This window comes from Manacus candei, unplaced genomic scaffold (assembly GCF_025592945.1).
Source record: "Manacus candei isolate 608988 ecotype Guabito, Panama unplaced genomic scaffold, ASM2559294v1 h1tg000048l, whole genome shotgun sequence".
Taxonomy (NCBI): Eukaryota; Metazoa; Chordata; class Aves; order Passeriformes; family Pipridae; genus Manacus; species Manacus candei.
Genome location: NW_026138096.1, coordinates 13,608,633 through 13,629,185, shown reverse-complemented (window position 1 = coordinate 13,629,185; position 20,553 = coordinate 13,608,633). Strand labels below are relative to the sequence as shown.

General features: G+C 52.7%; 2 long non-coding RNA genes across 2 annotated transcripts in view; both read left to right on the top strand.

Annotated features, from left to right (window-relative positions):
• Positions 1-757: 757 nt before the first annotated feature.
• The window catches only part of LOC127475997 (uncharacterized), a 261,043-nt gene continuing 241,247 nt past the window's right edge, over positions 758-20,553 (top strand). The window contains exon 1 of the long non-coding RNA XR_007906454.1: positions 758-898. This is a non-coding gene — a long non-coding RNA (uncharacterized LOC127475997). The remainder of the gene's footprint in view (positions 899-20,553) is intronic.
• Positions 956-20,553, top strand: part of LOC127475988 (uncharacterized) — a 242,551-nt gene continuing 222,953 nt past the window's right edge. The window contains exon 1 of the long non-coding RNA XR_007906442.1: positions 956-1,307. This is a non-coding gene — a long non-coding RNA (uncharacterized LOC127475988). The remainder of the gene's footprint in view (positions 1,308-20,553) is intronic.

Genomic DNA, 20,553 nt, shown 5'->3' with positions numbered 1-20,553 from the left:
AGGAATGAGACACTCCAAAGCAGCTGGAGGCTTGGAAATGAGACAAATCTGGATATCTGAGGAAACCTGGGATGAACATCCACCCTTCCCAAATGAGCTGAAGCTGATACTTTTCACCAAAACTGCCTCAGCAGTGGGTTTTTGACAGTATGATCCCATTTTTTTATAGGAGTGGTGCACCCTGGGAGTGGATGGGAAAGGGTGGCTCAACCAGGAGTTTTACAGCTTTGGATGAGGGTGGTATTTCCAGCTTTTCAAGGGAAAAACTGAGAGAGGATGTGACAGCAGTGTGGATACAACTCATCTTCTCCATGGGAAGCAAACAGCAGTGTGGGAGCAAAGGGTGGAATTTGGGGAGCACAATAGGACCAGACAGGAACAGCCACTGGAGGCAAAGTGGTCCTGGAGAGCATAACAGGCCTGGCAGGTCTTAGGAAGCTTCAGGATACAAACCTTCCTGTTTAGGCTGCAGAAGTAAAAATCTTTCCTCACGGCCTCGTCTGAAAGAGGCTTTTTTGGCTCTGCTTTAATGACAAGCAGAAACTCCATGTGGAAAGCAAACATCTCCTCCCAAGGATTTGGAGCAAACTCCATCAGATTCCATCCAAGCTGTTTTTGCAGGTTTTCTCAGGACACACCGTGTGTGTCTCTGCCCTATTCCAGAGCAGGGGAAACTGAGGCACGGAGAGGAGAACGTCAGGATCTGACAAAGGCTTCCTCTGACCTGGGGAGGGACCTTCCCAGGACAACCTGACCTGTGCTGAGCTGGACCTGAGGGGAAATTCAGATAAAACATTTTAGAATCATGGAATTCACAGAATGGTTTGGTTGGAGGGGACCTTGAAGGTCACACAGTTCCACCCCCTGCCATGGGCAGGGACACCTTCCACTAGCCCAGGTTGCTCCAACCTGGCCTTGGACACTTCCAGAGATTCAGGGACAGCCACAGCTTCTCTGCCCAACCTGTGCCAGGGCCTCACCACTCTCATAGCCAACAATTCCTTCCCAATATCCCATCTATTCCTGCCCTCTGGCAGTGGGAAGCCATTCCCTGTGTCCTGTCCCTCCATCCCTTGTCCCCAGTCCCTCTCCAGCTCTCCTGGAGCCCCTTTAGGCCCTGCCAGGGGCTCTCAGCTCTCCCTGGAGCCTTCTCTTCTCCAGGGGAACCCCCCCAGCTCTCCCAGCCTGGCTCCAGAGCAGAGGGGCTCCAGCCCTGGCAGCAGCTCTGGGGCCTCCTCTGGACTCTCTGCAGCAGCTCCACGTCCTTGTGCTGTTGTTCCCAGGGCTGGAGGCAGCTCTGCAGGGGGGTCTCAGCTGAGGGGGCAGAGGGGCAGAATCCCCCCCTGCCCTACTGCCCACACTGGGGGATCAGCTCAGGAGGTTTCTGAGCTGGGGCAGGTCCAGCCTCTCACCCACCAACACCCCAAGGCCTTGGTTCCAGGGGTCTATTTCTGTCTCACCACCCTCACAGGGAAGAATTCCTTCCCAATATCCCATCTAACCCTGTCCTCTGGCAGTTTAAAACCATTCCCCCTTTTCCTGTCACTCCATGTCCAAAATCCCTCTCCAGCTCTCTTGGAGTCCCTTTGGGCACTGGAAGAGGCTCTCAGGTTTCCCTGGAGCCTTCCCTTCTCCAGGCTGAACAATCCCAATTCTCTCAGCCTTTCTTCATAGCAGAGATGCTCCATTTTCTCTCCTCGGGGCCTTACAGACTCTCCAGTGACCACACACGATCAAGTCTCTACTCTCCACCTCCTATGAAAGGTGATGGCTCCCTAATTTCTTGATGCCAAACCTCCTGAAATCATGACATCAAGTATTTCCCTTTTAGGAAGGAAGATTATGGGCCAGAGGGCAAAAAGACCCCATAAATCTCATCTTATTTATCACCTCTGTGTGTAATTAAGAGACAGCACTTGCAGCCCAGGGGTGGAGTCGGCACAGGGAAGCCAGGGGTGTTTCCTGGTCCAGCTGTGCTGGGTTTCCTCACAGATTCCCTAATTTCTCTCCATCCTTCTTGTATTTCTGAGTGTCACTGCAAAGCAAGTGTTCTGGATAACTCAGGGTGCTCCTTGCTGCCCTGCTGTGCTGCCAACCCCAACAGGGCTGTGGTGCAACTGAGGGTTGCACAAACTTTCCAGCTGGAGGGATTAATCTGTTAAAGAGAAGTACAGGGGAAAAAAAAATAAAGCAGGAAGCACAGAGGGCAGGCTCAGGGTGTCTCTCCTGGAGCAGGGCTGTGTGAGAGGCTGCAGCACACGGTGTTCTGGCTGCTTTCAGTGAACTCTGCTCACATCCTGGAGGAACTTTACCCAAAACACAGGCTCAAATCTCAACACAGCACAGGCCCTCTGTGTCCTGGAAGAGTGGACACACTGGGGCAGACTGATGGTCTCCTCATCCTATAGACCATCCATCCTATGGACCCTCCAGCTCATGGTCTGTCCAGCACAGTGTCCTACCCCTGAGAGCAGGGAAAAGGGGAAAAACATCCAGTCAGTGTGGAGTCATTTCCTCCCAGACTCCAGCAAATTCAGATTCAAACAGTTCCTAAGGAAGAATCGTAGAATGATCATAGAACCATGGAGTGGTTTGGATTAGAAAAGACCTGAAAGACCATCCTGTTCCAACTCCCTGCCATGGGCAGGGACACCTTCCACTAGCCCAGCTTGCTCCAAGCCCCATCCAACCTGGCCTTGAACACTTCCAGGGATCCAGGGGCAGCCACAGCTTCTCTGGGCAACCTGTGCCAGGGCCTCACCACCCTCACAGCCAAGAATTTCTTCCCAATATTCCATCTGACCCTGCCCTCTATCAGTGGGAAGCCATTCCCCATTTTCCTATCACCACTTGCCCACGTAAGAAGTCACTCTTCCTCCACCACCAGAGAGGTGGGATCTTGGTCTGGAAGAGCCTATTTTGGGATGATCAGGTGCTAAAATTTTGGGATCCATGTAAACATTTTATACTTGCAGCATCCCGCAGCAATAATTCCACATCTGACTGTCCCTGGGATGGGGAGCAGCTCCCTGTTGTGTCTGACCTGCCCTATACAAGTGTCACTGGGTGGTTCACTTGACCCCAGCTCAGAGGGGACAGAGAGGACTTGTCCCACATCCTCTCTCCAGCCACCTTTAATTTTGCAGCTCTACTCAAATCCTCCTCTATCCCCCCTCCAACAGGAGCCCTCACATCTCTTTGAACCCTCTTTCACTCCTCTCTGAGAGTCTTCCTCCCAAATTCTCAATGAGTTGTGATAAAGATGAACCAAAGCCCATCCACGAATTCCCGGGGGAGGGGTGGAAGACCCCAAGGAGCACGTGGCATCCAGCTGACACTTCAGCAGCTCTCTGATCCCTTACATAACCACTGACACTGTTTGTTTTTCTTTCCTGACTTTTTTTGTGTGTGTTCTCTGCTCCCAAAGCCGCTTATAATCGTGCTAAACCCCGGCTTAGCCAAACGCTGCTCTGGGTCCTGGGTGACTCACTGAGCCATTTCCCTCACTCCCATTGCAAGAAAAAGCCTCCCCCCACTCCCAGCATCCCTGGAGGATGCAACTGGCTCCACCACCCCCTTCTCCACCTGCACACCCACCACTTCTGACACTGAAGGAGGTTTTTTTTTTCCCCCCTCTGGATTGAGACCAGATTCAATATTTTCATGGCTTCTCTTCATGGTGACTGATTTGGGACCTGCTGCCCTTGGGATGGCCACTGGCCTCCTCAAAGGGTTGGCCAAGGTCTTGCTCATCCTCATAACCACCATCCTGAGGAATCCAAAATCCCAAACTTGCAGGCAGAGGCAGGTGGCAGCTCAGGCTGAGTGTGGAAATGGTTGTGCAGGAGACACTGTTAAAGCCAGTACTTTAACAGGTACTGGCTGTTTTCTAACATTGTCTCATCTTTGATAAAAAATAACATGCTGTTTTGGTAAAAAAATAATATGTCCTGCTCTTGCTTCATACAGTGTTCTCCTCTAAAACCTCTGCTGTGTTATAGATGTGCAAACACATCCACCGGATGCACACACGCACACATTTTCTGCTGAAATCCCACCTACTAAACCCCAGCTTTTGCTCGTGGTTTGCTCTTGCTAAACCAGGTCAGGAGTTTTGGGATCTCAGTAAAACCTCCTCGCTCTGCAGGGTGACTGTAGAAGGGCCCTGGTAGAAGACTATCCGGGTATTTTTTGCTGATGCCTGTGTTTTTACTGAAAAGCAAACGAGTTTCTATGAGTTTTTAAGCAGTGCCTGGGCTTTGCATCCTGTCTGCTGCTGGGAGAGTCATAGAATCACAGAATATCCTGAGCTGGAAGGGACTCACGAGGATCATCCAGTCCGACTCCTGGCCCTGGGCAGGACACCCCAACAATCCCACCCTGTCCCTGAGAGCGTTGTCCAAACCCTCCTGGAGCTCTGGCAGACACTATTTCACACCCAGGCAATGCCAATTCAATCAACACTTCCCCAGGCTCCTCTTCATGGACTTGGGGAAATGGATGGGTTGGAAAGGTTTTGCACACCTTCACAGGGGTTTGGGTTGATCCCCATGTCAGGAAACACCGCTGGGAGCTTCCCAAGTCTTTCCATGCCCAGTGTTTCCCTGTTTGACCATGGGCTGAAGCAAGGGGAGCTCCAGGAGCTCAGGCCAAGGCAAGTGAGTCCTTCAAAACAAATCCTAAAAGGTTTTGTGATCTTTGTGGCTGTGGCAATGGAACAAGGACCTCTCAGGTGCCTTTGGCTGTTGGATTTACTCCCAACACAGGCACAGCCAGGAGCTGGGAAGACAGCAACGGGCTGAGACAGGATATTTTAAAGCCATCCTTCTGCACCTTCTCCAGCCCAGGTTCAGACCCTTCTTCCCCCAGATCAGTCTCACAGAGGTGGCTCCAAGGGCTCAGCTTGGAGGCAGCTCTTCCCTTTGTGATGCTAAACATCAAGGAAGGGATAATCAAATTATATCCACATGATTACGTGGAGGAGCGCAGGAAGCATCCCATGGGGACTCGTCCCTGTTGTGAGGGCCTCTGGGTCACTCAGGCTGCCCAAACACCCCTCTGGATTTCCAACAGGGAGATGGGAGGGTGGCTCTGGCCACCTTTGGTCATGCTTTTTGAGCACTCCTGGATCTGCTCACCTGCTTCCCACCAGCCATAGCGTGGAGCTGATGTCTTTTCCAGGTCCTTCATCTCTTGCTGCTGCAGGTTTTGAGCCCCCTGCCCTGGTCTGAGCAAAGGGGGGGTCCTCCCCTGCCACGTGTGGGTGGTGGTCCGGGGGCACAACAAGGAGGAAGCAGCTGCTTCCCGGCTGGAGCGGCTGCCAGCGTGTCTCGCTCCCACTCCCGGGGCTTACGCAATTCTGGGATGAATCAGCAGCACATCTGGGCTCCTGGGGAGGCTGCACACTCACATTTTCCCCTCCATCCCAGGCCCATGAGCTCTTAAGCCCCGGGAAGGTGTTGGGCCAGCCTGGCCTGTCTGGGAAGAGGGAGGGAGAGGAAGCTGAGCTGGCTCTGCCTTGCAGGGGAAACATTAAACGCTGCCATCAAATAACTGGGTCATGTCCCCTGCCCTGTGTCCTCCTGGTTCAGGGTGAGAAATCAGCTCTGTGTTCTCAGACAGCTGGTTTTAGGTTCCCCATAACCTGGACTTGGGCATGAGGAGGAGATGTGGAGCCTCCCCTCCTTCTGCTCCTGGCTCCAGGATTTCCAGCAGAGGGATGCACCCTCTGAGCCCAGGGCACAGAGCTTGGAATTCTGTGGGATGGGATTTACAGAGCCAAGTCAAGCCCATGGCAGCACTGACAAGACTTGTGAGCTCTTCCCAAGCACAGGGAGAGCAGAAGGAAGTGGGAGGCTGGGGATGGAGAAAGGAGAAGGGGGAAGATGGAGAGAGAGCAGGAGAGGCTGAAGATGGATAAGGAGGGTCTGGGGAGGCAGAAGACGAGGCTGGGGAGAGAAGAGGGGGTGGGAATGGAGAAAGAGAGGATGGGGATGGAGAAGGGGAGTCTGGAGATAGAGAAGGGACTCTTGGAAATAGAGAAGGGAGGATAGGGATGGAGAAGGGAGGATGGGGATGGAGAGGGCAGGATGGGGATGGAGAAGGGACAGCCTTGCTTGCATTTGAACCATGAGGAGGTGAAGCCAGGCTGAACAGGCACCTCCCACCCTCAGCTCTGGGGTGTATTTCCCCCAGCCCATCACCCAAGGCACCTGAGCCCCCGTCCCAGAAATGCTCCTGCCCTCCAACACAGCCCCACTCAAGGGCTGATTCTCCCCCAGCAAGTGTCTGGAGGCTTTTTTTTCCAGCCCTGCTGCACCCACTTCCCGTTTCCCACTTCCTCCATCCCACCCCAGATCTCCGGGACCCCTCCGGCAGCCTCACCCCGGGCCGGGGGGCTGGACTGGGGTGCTGATGGGAGCAGCTCCGAGGGTGATGTCCCTGGGGGAGGGGGGTGGCTGCCGTCCCTCCGCTCCGCACAGTCAAGTGTCGCTCCACATCAGCATCACCCGGCTCGGGGAAGGATCAGCCACAAGCAGACAGGACCGGAGGCGGGAGAGGCGATGTGGGAAGAGCATCCCTTCCCCCACCACCCCGCTCCTTCCCCCGGCACTTTCCCCGGACCGAAACCCAGGCCTTTTCCCAGGATGCAAAAAAGGAAAAGGAGACAGGGCACGGGGGGGAAGGAAGGTGTTTTCCAGCTGAAACAAAGCCTGGGGGTGCTCCTCGGTTAGCCATTCACCTCCTGGGGTAGGTCGTTTCCTCTCCTGCCCCCTCGTTTCCTCTCTGAAAGAACCAGGAGATCAGATGCTCAACCACGAGATCTTGCCCAGAAGGAAAAAAGGAGTGTGTGGATCCCACACTGTCACAGCACAACCGACCCCTTCTGCAGCAAAAAGAAAAAAACAAACAAACACTTTTCTGAGGAGAAATGGGAAGCTGGGGAGATGTGTCTGCAAACGGAGAGCTGGTTCCTTCAGGCTGTGCATCCCAGAGGTGAATGGCTGGTCCTTCCCTCTGCTGAGAGGCATCAGCGAGCCCAAATGGGGCCCTCAGACCTTTCCCAGCAGGGTTTGGCCCCTCTGAGGTTGTTGTCTTGTTTATCCTTCGCTGTCAGTCATGTCCTGGGGCCACCGTGCCCATGGGAAGGGAAGGGGGCACCAGTGGGACAACTCCATGATCCCATTTGATCTCATTGTTAATCAATGATAAATGGCTGAGCCAACAGAGCTCATCTATAGCTCATCCTCCTCTCCCTCGAACTGAGTCCTGGGAGGAGGAAGGAGGCAGAGGAGGAAGGAGAATTTCTCCAGCCAACCTCAGTCATGGGCTGTACTGATTTTTCCATGCCATTTCCAGACTATTGTCTTTGAAGCATTGCACTCAAAATTTATCAGCAGGCAAAAAAAGGGGAGCAGACCTTGTTCACAGAGTGGGAGTTTTGGGTTGGTTTCATTAATAAACTGCAACAAATCAGGTAATTTTTGTAGCCTCGTTGTAACGAGGCCAACACGTGGCACCCAAATTACCCAGTTGCTGCTGATTCCCATTAATAATGCAATTATGATGGTTATACATGGACTTCTGACCAATTCCTGTGCTCACCCTCCTCAGAGCCATGAGGGCAGGTCACCAGCATCCCTGATTTTCTGCTGGAGGGGGTGAGGGAGGAAGCATTGCCCGGTTGGAGTTGGGGGTCGCAGGTGCTGTCTTACACCAGGTTACAGAACCATGCCTGGTTTTATTCAGACCTTTACTGGCTGCTGGAGTGTTTTTAGGGCGAAGCAGTTGCAGAAAGCTTGGCCAAAGGGTGATGCTGGTCCCCGAGCGCTGGGCAGACTGGCTGGCACTGCCAGCAACACTCATCTGACCATTGGGCAATGCCCTGTTGCAGCTAAAAGTGGCTAAAAAAAAGCTCCAGGACGAGTCTGCCAAGGTCTCACAAGACCTGAGCCCTGGTCTTGCTGAGCTTAAGAAGGCTCTTCACCTAAAGGCAATACCAAAAGGTCATAGCTTTCTTAGGGGCTACCAGGGCATAAAGGCAGCGTTATAAAGTTGCATCCCTGAGTCCTCCCTGGAGCCTTCCCTGAAAAAGAGTAGGTTTAGGTTGAATATTGGGAAGAAATGCTTCCCTGAGAGGGTGGTGAGGCCCTGGCACAGGTTGCCCAGAGAAGCTGTGGCTGCCCCTGGATCCCTGGAAGTGTCCAAGGCCAGGTTGGATGGGGCTTGGAGCAACATGAGCTAGTGGAAGGTGTCTCTACCCATGGCAGGGGGGTGGGACTGGATGATCTTTAAAGTCCTTTCCAACCCAAACCATTCCATGATTCTGTGAGTCCTGCATCCTCCTGCATCTGCAATGCCCTTGGGTCCATCCCACCCTCCACGTTCTCCATCCAAGAAGAAACATCTCTTGGAGGCCACTGGACCTCCACCTCCCTCTTGTCCCCACGAGGAAACAGGCACCAAAACAATAATATTTACTGTGTTCCTACGGGATCCTGCTAAAATCCCAAATGTTAAAGGACATTTAACATCCTTTGAATGCTAAACAACAAAGCTCTGGGTTTCTTCCTTTTCCAGCTCCCTGTGTGGTGTTCCTTTAACTCCCATCACCAAATCTTTTCCACAATGGGATAGGTGCCAGCCCATTTTCCAGCTGGCACAGCTCCAAGGTGTGTGTGCCCTCAGACATCCCTAAGAGACTCAGGATACTGGTCCAGAGGGCTGGGAAGGAAGAGCAGGAAGGTTTGCTCTCCCAGCTGGGTTGGAGGAGGATAAAACACTGCTGCAGTGTGAGGTAATGGCAAGGAGAGATTTTTTTTGAGCCTGTCAGTAGGAAGCATATGGCTGCCACTGAGCTCTCAGGCTTATTTAGGATTTAGTGACTATTTGATCTATTTTAATCCAGATGTTCAGCTCATCACATAATGAGATCCCACCAGAGGAACTGTGCTGTGATGCCTCCCAGACAGCCAAGGCCCCCAGATCACAGTGGGGGAGAAGGAGCAGCTCCATTCAGGCTGAGCATCCTGGGAGGGGGAGTCCATGGCTTTGCACCGGGATGAGATCCACACAGACAGCTGCCCATGTCCTTCTGGCATCCTACCCCAGCAGTAAAACCTGGATTTTTTATCTCAAAGCACAGAAATTTTGCAGAGTTTCACCAAAGCTTGGACTTGCTTCTCTCCAGCCTCCTCATCCCTGTGCTGTGGGCTTTCTGTCCAGGTAGAGGCACCATTTGTTCTCCTTATTTGTTCTCCTGTCTCCTGCATCACTCCACCTGAATTTTCGTTCTCCTCACCTGAATTTTGGTCTCTCCTCACATGAATTGTGGTCTGTGTGCACATGGAATGTGTCAGCTCCCACTGCACCCTATGGAGATGGAGGGAAGTCTGGGGCTGGAGTCAGTTCCCTGCTCATACTGCCACCTGAGAAGCCCTGCTAAGTGCTTTCCAGGAGAAATGATGGTGGGTTTGGATCACTAAATTTCTCTGTCTTCCAAGCTGACTCGTGCTGTGGGCTCCCCAGAGCCCGGTGAAAGTACATCCAATCCTACCAGGGCAACTCCAAAATCCCTCTGTCATCACTGCAAGATTTACATTGAGATTTAAAAGTTTAGCAAGATTTAAAAAGGCTTTTCCTGGGTGCAACACCGGCCCTGGCCAGGTCTGAGGTTGAAGCAGAGACCCAGAGCAGGTGGAGCTGATCCAAGGTCATGGCCTGGGACAGGAGCCGAGTGCATTTTTGGCTGGAGGATGGAGGTGATGGATGTGTCCTGCCCTGCTGCTTCCTGCCCTGCTGCCTCCTCTCCTACTTCATCTCCAAGTCTCCTTGGGAGGACAAATTGTACAGGAAGATCCAAATGCCTCCTCTGGGAGTGCCAGCACTCGGCATCCAGCCCTCCATCAGCTGCAAGAAAGAACATCTGGCACCTCTCCATGTCGGACACTGTGCCTTTCACAGGGCATTCCTGAGCAGGGAAACACTCCAGGGAGAAGGAGGCTCCAGAGGACTTGGTATAAAGAAGCAGCAAAGGCTTAAAGTATCTAGGCTGTGGACTCCTCATCCCTGGAAGTGTCCCAGGCCAGGTTGGATGGAGCTTGAAGCAACCTGGTCTAGTGGAAGGTGTCCCTGCTCATGGCAGGGGGGTGGAACGAGGTGATCTTTAATATCCCTTCCAACCCAAACCACTCTGTGATCCTGTGATTCCATGATCTCCCAGACCTCTGGGGGATGGTGCCATGCTGCCCTTTGCTGCTGGAAAGCAGTTTTGGTCCTCCAGGACAAGGACAGCCCATGCTGATGCTGGACAGGGCTGGATTCCCTGGGGGGGATGCACCAGGACTGGCCACCTCTTTGGAGATGAAGGGGCTGCCCCTCCAGCGTGGAGGTGGCTGGTTTTAGTAGGTCATAGAATCATGGAATATCCTGAGCTGGAAGGGACCCACAAGGACCATCCAGTCTAACTCCTGGCCCTGCACAGACACCCCAACAATCCCACCCTCTCCTTGAGAGCGTTGTCCAAACCCTCCTGGAGCTCTGGCAGCCTTGGGACTGTGACCAATCCCTGGGGAGCCTGGGCAGTGCCCAACCACCCTTGGGGGGAAGAACCTTTTCCTAATATCCAGCCTTGCAAATAAACAACCCAAAGGATTTCAGGGGATCCTGCCTGGCTGTGATCTCTGTTTTCTCCACCATTTTCCTACCCAAAGCTCCTCCCCCTCCTCACTACCCAGTAACTGAAGTCTCCATGAATTTTTCTGAGCAGAGGGCTCTTGAAAAAAAAAAACAAACCTGCATATCTTGACATTTAATTAAAGAGATGTGAGTGGTTCATGGAGGATGAGAGTGCACAGCACTGGACCAGGAGAGCTGTGAGCCTTTGATGGAGCCTGGATGTGGTGGCTTGGGAGCAGGGGGAGGATGGGAAATCCACTTCAATTAAGATGCTGAGGCATGAAAGCCTTCTTGGCCTCATTCCTCTTTGCACTAATGACCCTGATCTCCCCTCCTCCACCCCAGGGGGCTGCTGGGAGGTTCACTCAGGGCACAGAGCATCCTTGCAGAGAGAGGCAGGAGGAGAGGGATGGTCCCTGCCCATGGCAGGGGATGGGAGCTGGATGGTCTTTAAGGTCCCTTCCAACCCAAACAAGTCTGTGATTGATTCTGTGATGGAGGACCAGCAGTACTGGCCAATTGGCTCTGCTGTTTGGTGGTTCTGCTGCCTGCAGAGCCCAGGGGCGAGCACAGGAATGACCATCCAGCACCAGCCCTGCCTGCTCCATGGGTGGCTTTGCTCTAGCACGTGTGTTTTCAGGGAAAACACTGCAAATCAGGGTTTCTTTCCTTTTTGTCACCTCCTGCAGGTAAACTCTGGGGAGGAAAAGCATCTCTACTCATTTGAGGAGGAAAGGCTGTTGCAAACTGGCCTTTGAATGTATTTTCCAGGTTTTCTAGGTGAGCCTTGCAGGTCTTTCAGCATCTTTCCTCCAGCTCTGAGAGCTGTGAGGCTGAGAGGAGAAAGGAGGAGCAGCTCCCAGGGCCTTGAAGCCACAGCACTGGATCTGCCCCATCCCTCCCTGTTTCTGCCTGAGCTGGGATGGGTTTTGCAGGTTGTGAGTGAGGGCAGGGAATGGCCATTGTCTCCCGAGCTGTGTCAAAAAACCATTTGTGCAGAGGAGGTTGATGTGTTCAGGTGGGCTCCTGGTCCCACAGCCCACATGGCCTCACATTCCTCACATCTCATCTTGCTTCCCAAGGCCAGGTTGGACGGGGCTTGGAGCTACCTGGGCTAGTGGAAGGTGTCCCTGCCCATGGCAGGGGGGTGGAACTGGATGGGCTTTATTGTCCCTCCCGATCCAAACCAATCCATGGTTCTGTGATGATTCCCCACTGCTCCAAAGCAAACAGATGTGGTTGACCCCAGAACACAGCAAAGCCCAGGACCCCAAAATCTCCGAGCGTGTTGCCCCATGTCCCCATCCATGCCTGGGAATGCCTGGCTCCCATGGATCAGTGGGACTCCCAGGTACACCCAGCACTGTTTTCCCTGTGTCCTCCCTCAGGGCAGGGAAGGGATACTCTAGCCGAGTCCTGCCTGTGTTAATGAGCCGGGAAGTGCCCTTTGCTGCAGGAGAAATATCCACCTTAATTACCGTGGACAGAGCCGTCCCGGAGCGGGGCGTGTTTAACAGAGGCAGAAATGGAGAGGGAAAGAGATGGATTATCCTGTGCTGATTCCCATCACTGTGAGGTGCTGGCCGTGTCTGGAGGGATGAGAGGTGTAAAGGGAATGGATTCAGTGCCCAGATCACCATTAATCCCAAGGATCATTAATGCTTCAGACTTCCTCCTGCTCGGGAGTGGGGGAATCTGCACGTCCCCACCCTCTCCCTTCAGCACAGTCTTTTCCCACCTTTTCCCAGAGGACGCTCAGGGCTTCTGTGGATCTCTGGGCGCGTTATAAATCTTGGGCAACCCTTCAAATTTTCCAGTTTCTCAGGAATCACTGGTGCTCCCCACCAGTGCTGGATGCTCCCAGGCTGCACCCCTGGAAGGAGAGAGGATGACCTGCCATGGAGTTGTCTCTGATTCGGCCGAGGTCACATGAGGTGATGCTGGAGGTGGGATCCTGCTGGATCAGGCCCTCCCCAGGCTCCAACAGGATTCAGCAGAGATGCTGTCAGGCTTATAATAGTGGACTCCTTCCCCCAGCCGCCCCCAGCTATGGCACGTGCAGATCATCAGCTAAAAGCCTGGTGTGGGCAGGCAGCCCACGGTTGTTTCTCTAAATAAACCTTCCCCTCCCTGGCTGACTCTCCATCTCCCTGCAACGGGATGGATTCATTTCTTGGGTTCAGAGTGGGGTGTCCTCTGGAGCTTTCTCTGCTCCCTGAGAGGAACCTGCAACTCCTCGCTCTCCTGGGGACCCCTCTTGCTCCAGCAAAGTCATTTCCAGCCTCCTCCCCCCTGCCAAGGCAGCACAGGGCACAGTGTGCCCCGTTGGCAGCGGAGATAACTCACATATTCAGCAAACATGTTGCCGTGGCCTCTGATAAAGTGGGAAATGCCCCCAGCTTGGGAGTTACCACCGTGGTGCTGCTCCCACGGCCTCTTCTGCAGTGCCTGGATGCTGCAGCCCCCCCAAAACCTGAGGTGTGAGCAGCCAGACAGTGCTGGGGGGACCCCACTTGCCCCCCAGCACAGCGATCCCAGTGCCAGCAGCATTAGGGCGATTTGCCGCCTGACCCCGGCTCGGGAATGGGATCTGTCATGCTTGACTTGACCTGTTGGCCAAGTCATCATTACGTGGGGAACATTTGTTTCAGCTGTGTGAAAACAAGGAAAAGGGGGGAGGGAGGGAGGGAGGGAGGGAGGAAGAAGGAGGAGGAGGCCCGTGGTGCCTGGATATCTCCTTTCCTCACGTGTTCCTCTGGGATCTGTAGATCTGTGGCACGTGGGATCCTGTGGAGCATCAGTAAGTGCTTTATGGAGGGGATTTCCTGATGCCCCTCGTGCCCTGGCCTTGGCCAGCAGTGAGTGGGGCTGGGTGGGAGCTGACCTGGATGCTGGAAGGGTCCCTGGTGATCTGCAGGGCCCAGGCTTTGCTCCCGCAACCCGGAGCCATCTGGGGCTGAGTTTCCTTAAGAAAGCACAATCCCAACATGATTCCCCCTTAGTCTCCCTGCCAGGCAATTCTTACAGTTCTTTTTTGCCAAAATCATGCAGTTCTGTGAATTCAAGGGACAGATTGAGCACGAGGAATGACTCGCCTCGGGGAAGGAACAGGACAGTCACCTTTGCCTTTGTGTTTTAACCATCTGCCCATGTACCAGTTCTGGTGTTAGTGAGAGCAGGCATGGGAACAGCACAGAGCTGACCATTCCACTGCCCCCTTCCAATGTGGCTTCTTCCAGGAAGGGCTGGATGAAGGAATGAGATAACCCAGCCCTGCTAAGAAAACACCTGTAAAAACATTTAGTGGAGCCCCAGTCATTTGGCTTAAACCAAAACCTGTCCCCAGTGTTTTCCAGAGGAGAGGGACAGAGAAACACCCACAACAGCTCCCCTAAAAGCCCTTTGCTCGGGATTTCTGGCACAGCTGGGGACGTCAGGAGTTATTTATGGGTTGTTTCTTTTTTAGCCTGCTGTGATCAATAGGTGTGACCCATCACACAATCCAATACCATATCAGCAGGCAGAGCAGGAGACAAGAGATTCTCCTCTCTGGGGTCACAGTGTCATACACCCAGTTGTCCTTCAAGGAGGGGAAGGAACAGTCTCTCCCTCCAAGCTGCAGGGAAAAGCTGGGACCCCCCTCCTTTCATTCCCATGGGTTTCTACCTCAAAGGTATTTCAACAGACTTGCAGTTCCCATCCTTACCACCTCCTAAAAATAATCCTATGGAAAAATTATGAGCCCAGCAAGTCTCTATTGAAGTGGGAGAGGTAAGATCCCTTTGGAGTCCATCTGGCACTACCTGTGCTGCAGAAGCTCCTGGTTACCCTGCATTCCTCACCTCCAGCTCTTCCTTAGCGTGTCACCAGGATCAGCAAGTTCCTTCCAGACAGCAGTAGCAGGTGACAGTAATTTGGTTATTTATCCATGCTTTCCTGCTCACAGAGGTGCAGACAACCTGTACCTTGTGAAAGGGGTGTGTTGGGGGGCAGGGGGCTGCTCCTGATCCATATCCATGGTGAAAACAGACGTCCCCAGAGTGGGATCATGGAGGAGGAGAAGGAAGTGGCGTTGAGCAGCTGTCGGGGGACCTGCTCCCAAGAAAGGGTGAGGTTTCCAAGGAGGGGGTCCTCCCCAAGCACCCACAGCTCTCTGGTCCCAGACCCAGTCCTGCTCTCACTGGGGTTCACCCCACCATGGGAGGGTGAGGCTGTTCCTTCCATCAGGAAAGCAGATTCCCTGATTAGATGAACCTCACACAGAGAGAGCTGAGAGACTCTCTGGCTCTTGTCCAGCCACGACGTCTGAAGATTTACAGCCTGTGTCCCTCTCAAAGAGCTTTCCTTAAGTAAACACCAAGAGTTATCTTGGATGCCAAGTGAGGAAAGCGAAAGCTTCATCTTCTCTCAGTTGCTTCAGGAGCAGCAGCAATTGGAGTGACTGTGAAAGACCTGTCCAGCCACATTCCTTGGATCAAGCTCTTCCATCCCAGTGTTTCATTCCTGCTATTTTCACTCCTGTTTCAGTGTTTTCTCCCCCCATAGCTCCCTGTGATCCCCTTCTTTTGGGATATCCACAGGCTCTTGCTGGAGTGATCATGACCAGTTGCTTCCCAGTGTTGTTGTTCTGGCACAGACCAAGGGCACCTCCTGCTCCAGATCCTGGAGAGTTTATCACCCAGATACACGAGGAATGAAAATGGTGGGTGCAGGGAGCTGATGGGATGCACAGGGAAATTTCATGAAGCAGGATTTTGGCCAGGAAAGGTCTTTAGTAGCACGTTGTCAGACCCTGGTGTAAAGTCCTACCAGCTCATGCCAAAGGACACCAGAGAGCCCCTCTTACCCTGACTGATGGGGACACTGAGCTCCCCAAATTAGAAGCACAGCCATTACAAACCACTCTCCAGCAGAGAGAAAATGATGGGGGAAAACATTCCTTCTCTCTGCTTGGGTGTGTGATTGAAGCCCCACAGGGGAACTTTGCATTCCAAAGGTCGCCATCATATGTCTGATTTTTCATGAAAATCAGGGAAATTGGGAGCAAAGTTACAACCCCATCGTTATCCCCTCTCCCTTGGTGTCATCTTACGCTCCTTGCAAGGACAAGGATTTCTTTTTTTTCCCTGTAGCAGGGATGCACAGGCTCCTGTTCCCATCCCAGATGGCATACCCAGGAGCAATGGCTCCGGATGGACATGTCACAATAAAATCTCCTTTCTATTTATATGGTGCTTGTGACCTTCAGCTGTTGCTACATCACTCTAGACGTAGCACAAACATATTTTAAAACATCCTGGAGTTTGTTTCTGAAAGGTGCAGGGGCTCCTTATGTTTTCCAAGGGGTCAGTAAGTGCAAGGACTCAGAACCTTTGCAGAAAGTGGCTAATGGCTTCTTTTTTTTTCTATCTGTATCATCATTTCTGGGGTTAAACTTAGTATTTAAAAACACAGATGGGCTCAGTTTAAAGACTGGGAGAGGATCCAATTGTAAGTTGTCCAGCTGGTGAAACACCCTCACTGCTAAAAAACGGGTGAACTTGGGAATTCAGGCAGCTCCATCTTCCCATCATTGCCTCTCACTGTGCCTTTTCCCAGCGACTCTGACAAGCCATGACCCCCCCCAAAAAAGGTCTTCACTGTGCAAACAGGGTCAGTCCATGACCCCCTCATTTCTCCACCTCCTCTTGCACAAACCTAGCTGACCTCTCTGCATCTCTGGCCATGAGTCAAGTTTCTCAGGCCACTAGAAATGTGGTTCCTGAGCTTCCTTCAGTTTTTCTTAGTTCCCTTTGAACTGCAGGATTGACCCTTGGCAGAGCGTGGAGATTTTGAGCTGGTGCATCTTTCAGCCTCTCACTTACTTTCATAAAGCATATTGCACACGATTCAGTATTAATTCATCACCTTAATGAGCATTAGGCATCTTCTCTGTTAATCTGGGCTCCAAACCCAGCTCCTGTCCACAGGCAGGAGAACATGCCAGCCCTAATTTTGACTCAGTGGTGCCTCAATATCAGGAGGGACCTTTGGTGGGCTTTGCACCAGATATGCTGGGAGGGGGGATCACAGCAGAGTGTCCTCAGTTGCTGTTTTGTGGTGTTTTCCTCTGGAAGTGATGCAGGATGGGGATGGGGCAGGAGAACCAGGCCTTCTAAGTCATTAATCGAAGCCTGGGGAGAAGTCTTGTAGCCCAGACACATAGAAAAAGCACTGTTGGGAGAGGAATTAATATAAAATTAATATTAATCAAGCTGTGTCTGCTATTTTGGATGTTTTGGGGAAGGGAAAAGATAGACAGGGGGAGGGGCTGGGGTGTTTATTGGATGTTCAATAAGGAACCTTTGTAGTCAGGAAAGAAATCCCAGTTTTAAAGAGAATATCTGAAGATGAAATGAGTTGTGGGGGCTGAGCCCTATGTGAGAAGGAGGGATTGACTCCCTGTTCCAGCATTACCTCAGGATGGCATTTCCATAAAAAAAAAAATAAAGGTTTTTTTCACTGAAAACCTGCTTGGCCCCCCTTGCCTGGCTCTGTGTTGGGGGGTAAGAGACCAGGAGAATGGGACACAGGTGTGAGCAGAGAGCATTAAACAATCCCTTGGGATGGGACAGAGGGTCAGGGAGGGTCCCCTTCAGGTCCTGGGCTCTCATTTAGGGACCCCTTTTTTGCTTTCAGCAGAGAGAAATCACTGAGGAGAGTGGCTTAGATCACACCAGAGTCCTGCTGACTTTCCAAAGAGCTCAGTTATTGATTTCTGGGGACTGTGCTTCTCCCAGGAGGACTGGAAAAAGCCCAAGGCGGTTGCCAAGGATGCCTGTGAACTGTGGCTCTGAGAGCAGCCTTGTTTAACAGGGACCTTGCCTAATGCAGTTTGAGGCTGAGGTCATTCCCCCAGGCTGCTCTGGGAGAGCAGGCAGCGAGGGGCTGGAGGATCTGCTGGCCAAGGCTAAAGGTAAAAAGCAAGATAATGATGTTTTCTCCCCAAAGCCTTCCCGTGGCAAAGAGCCAGAGATTTCCACCTTGCTGAAGTGGCTGATCTGGTGAGACTGGGGTGAATCCCACACAGCACAGAGCTGGAAGTGTTCATTTACCACCCAGAGGAGTGGTGGAGAGCTGCTAAAATTACCCCAGAAATCTGTCCTCTGCCAATAGGAAACCTGGCTGTGGCCACCTGACACAAGTGTGGATATGGGCATGAACCAGGAGCTATGGAGTGGGATGGAGCTCCGGACAAACCTCTCCATTCACTTCTGTGGGGATGAGAGAGGCAGCAAAGCTTTCAGTGGGAGCCTGGGAATTTCTCCATGAAAGGACTATGACAGATCTGGTGTGGGGCTGAAAGAGGAGATAGTCTGGAGCGTGCCTGCCTTGGCCAGCTCTCCGGGCTTGCATCCTTGGCATCTCACCTGGAGAAAGCCCTGAGTCTTCTTCCCAGCAAAGCCAGCTGGATGTGTCCAGCACAGGGAGCTGAGACAGCCAAAATTCCTCCCTTTCCCACCTCAAATGACTGGATGTAAACACCTGTCAAAGAATCACAGAATCACTAAGTTTTGGAAAAGATCTCCAGGACCAAGTCCAGCCTTTGGCTGAATACTACCACGCCCACCAAAACATACCCCCAAGTGCCACATCTACTCATTTTTTGGATATTTCCAGGGATGGTGACTCCACCACTCCCTGTAGAGCCTGTTCCAGTGATTAACCACTCTTTCAGTGACGAAATCTTTCCTAATATCCAGCAAAGACCTCAACTCATATGGGTGGATATCTCAGTAGCAAGGGAGAACAGGCAGTGTTGTCCCCACCAAGGGTCACCACCAGAGGTGATGCTGATGGAGACTCTGTGCTGTGCCTGCCTGCTCTGTGCAGGTGACTCAGATACTCTGGGACACCCACAGTGCTCTTGGGCAACTGAACTGGGCTCAGATAACACAGCCAGGGCGGACTGGACATGTTCAGCAGGATGACACCAGGCACCGGTGACAAAGAGCAAGGCCACTCAGTCATCTGGAGCTGCCTGAGCACAGCTGAATCCCAGGCCAGCAAAGCCCTCGTTGCATCAGCTGTTATTTCTTTTCATGCTGGATCAAGGCCTACAGGCTATTTTTGCTGCTGTTTTTACTGCAGAAACCTGGTATCTCAGCAATACCTCCCTGTGGAGTAACACAGCCCTGGGGAGCAGGGAGTCTGCACCCACCTGTGCCACCTGGAATATCAAACACTGCAGCCTGAAAATCACGGGACCATAGAGCAGAATCATGGAATGGCTTGGGTTAGAAGGGAACTTAAAGATCACACAGTTCCCCAACCCCCCCTGCCATGGGCATCGACACCTTCCACTAGCCCAGGTTGTTCCAAGCCCTGTCCAACCTGGCCTTGGACACTTCCAGGGATCCAGGGGCAGCCACAGCTTCTCTGGGCAACCTGTGCCAGGGACCCCCACCCTCACAGGGAAGAATTTCTTCCTAATAGAGCAGGCCTTGATGCCTAGATCTCAGCCTCCCACTGCTTTCAGCGTGATCCCAAGGATGGCCCTGCAGCCCCCCCAGCCGTGCACCCCTTGCCACACACTCCCAAACAAAAGGTCCCTGCTCTTTCCCCGCTAAGCATGAACCCAGAGAGGTATAAAGCTGCCAAAACCGAGCTCTGCCTGAGGCTTGGCTTGATGGATGGCAGAGCTCAGCTGAGAGCTGTTTGATTTGGGTGAAAGACACTGCGTGGGAAGCAGCCCTGCCTGAGCTCCAAGGTGTGTAGGAGCCAGCTCGGTTTCATCTCAGCTGATTCCAGCAGCGGCGTTGCTTTGGAGAAAACGAAATGCCGGGAGCTGTGGAGGGGGATGGAGGTCAGGACAAACCTCTCCATTCACTTCTGCAGGGATGAGAGAGGCAGCAAAGCTTTCAATGGGAGCCTGGGAATTTCTCCATGAAAGGACTGTGACAGATCTGGTGTGGTGCTGAAAGAGGAGATAGTCTGGAGCGTGCCTGCCTTGGTCAGTTCTCCTGGCTTACAGCCTTGGAATCTCACCTGGAGAAAACCCTGAGACTTCTTCCCAGCAAAGCCAGCAGTGTCCCTTCATCATAGAAACACAGAATGGTTTGGGTTGGAAGGGGCCTTTAATGGTCATTTAGTCCAAGCCCTTGCCATGGGCAGGGACACTTTCCACTAGCCCAGGTTACTCCAACCTGGCCTTGGACACTTCCAAGCGAGATGGGGCAGCCACAGCTTCTCTGGGCAACCTATGCCAGGGCCTCACCACCCTCTCAGCCAAGAATTTCTTCCCAATATCCCATCTACCCCTGCCCTCTCGCAGTGGGAAGCTATTCCCCCTTGTCCCGTCACTCCATGCTCTTGTCCAAAGTCCCCCTCCAGCACCAGTTCTTTGAATTCCTTTCGACTTGGAAAGGGAATTTTTGATGCAGAACCCCATACTTTGCCTGATATCCCAAACATCTCAATTTCTGCTCCTTCTTCTCAAAGCCCAACCAAAAGCTGAAACCATCAACATCCCCAAGAGTTGCCTGCAGCCTCCTGCATCCCCTCCTTGCTTGGAGAGACCTCTGTGGTCTTGAGCATGTTCAGCCTGCCACGAAGCTCTAGCTGGTGATGAGACAGCCCTTGGCACTGGTATATCTGAGCACCCCCAAACCATCTGCTCCAGTTTCATCCCTCTTCTGTGTCCCTGTGAGGAGGAGGAGACTCCAGCTGAGAGAAAGGGACAGGCCGCCCACTTGTGCTGAGTAACCATTGCCAAATTGGATGCCAGCACATACACACACACACACGCACAAAAATATTTCCACTGAGGTTGCTGTGAACAATGGGCTCTTGATTATCTGCTATCTCAAACACATATGCCTTTGGCCCATCTCCACG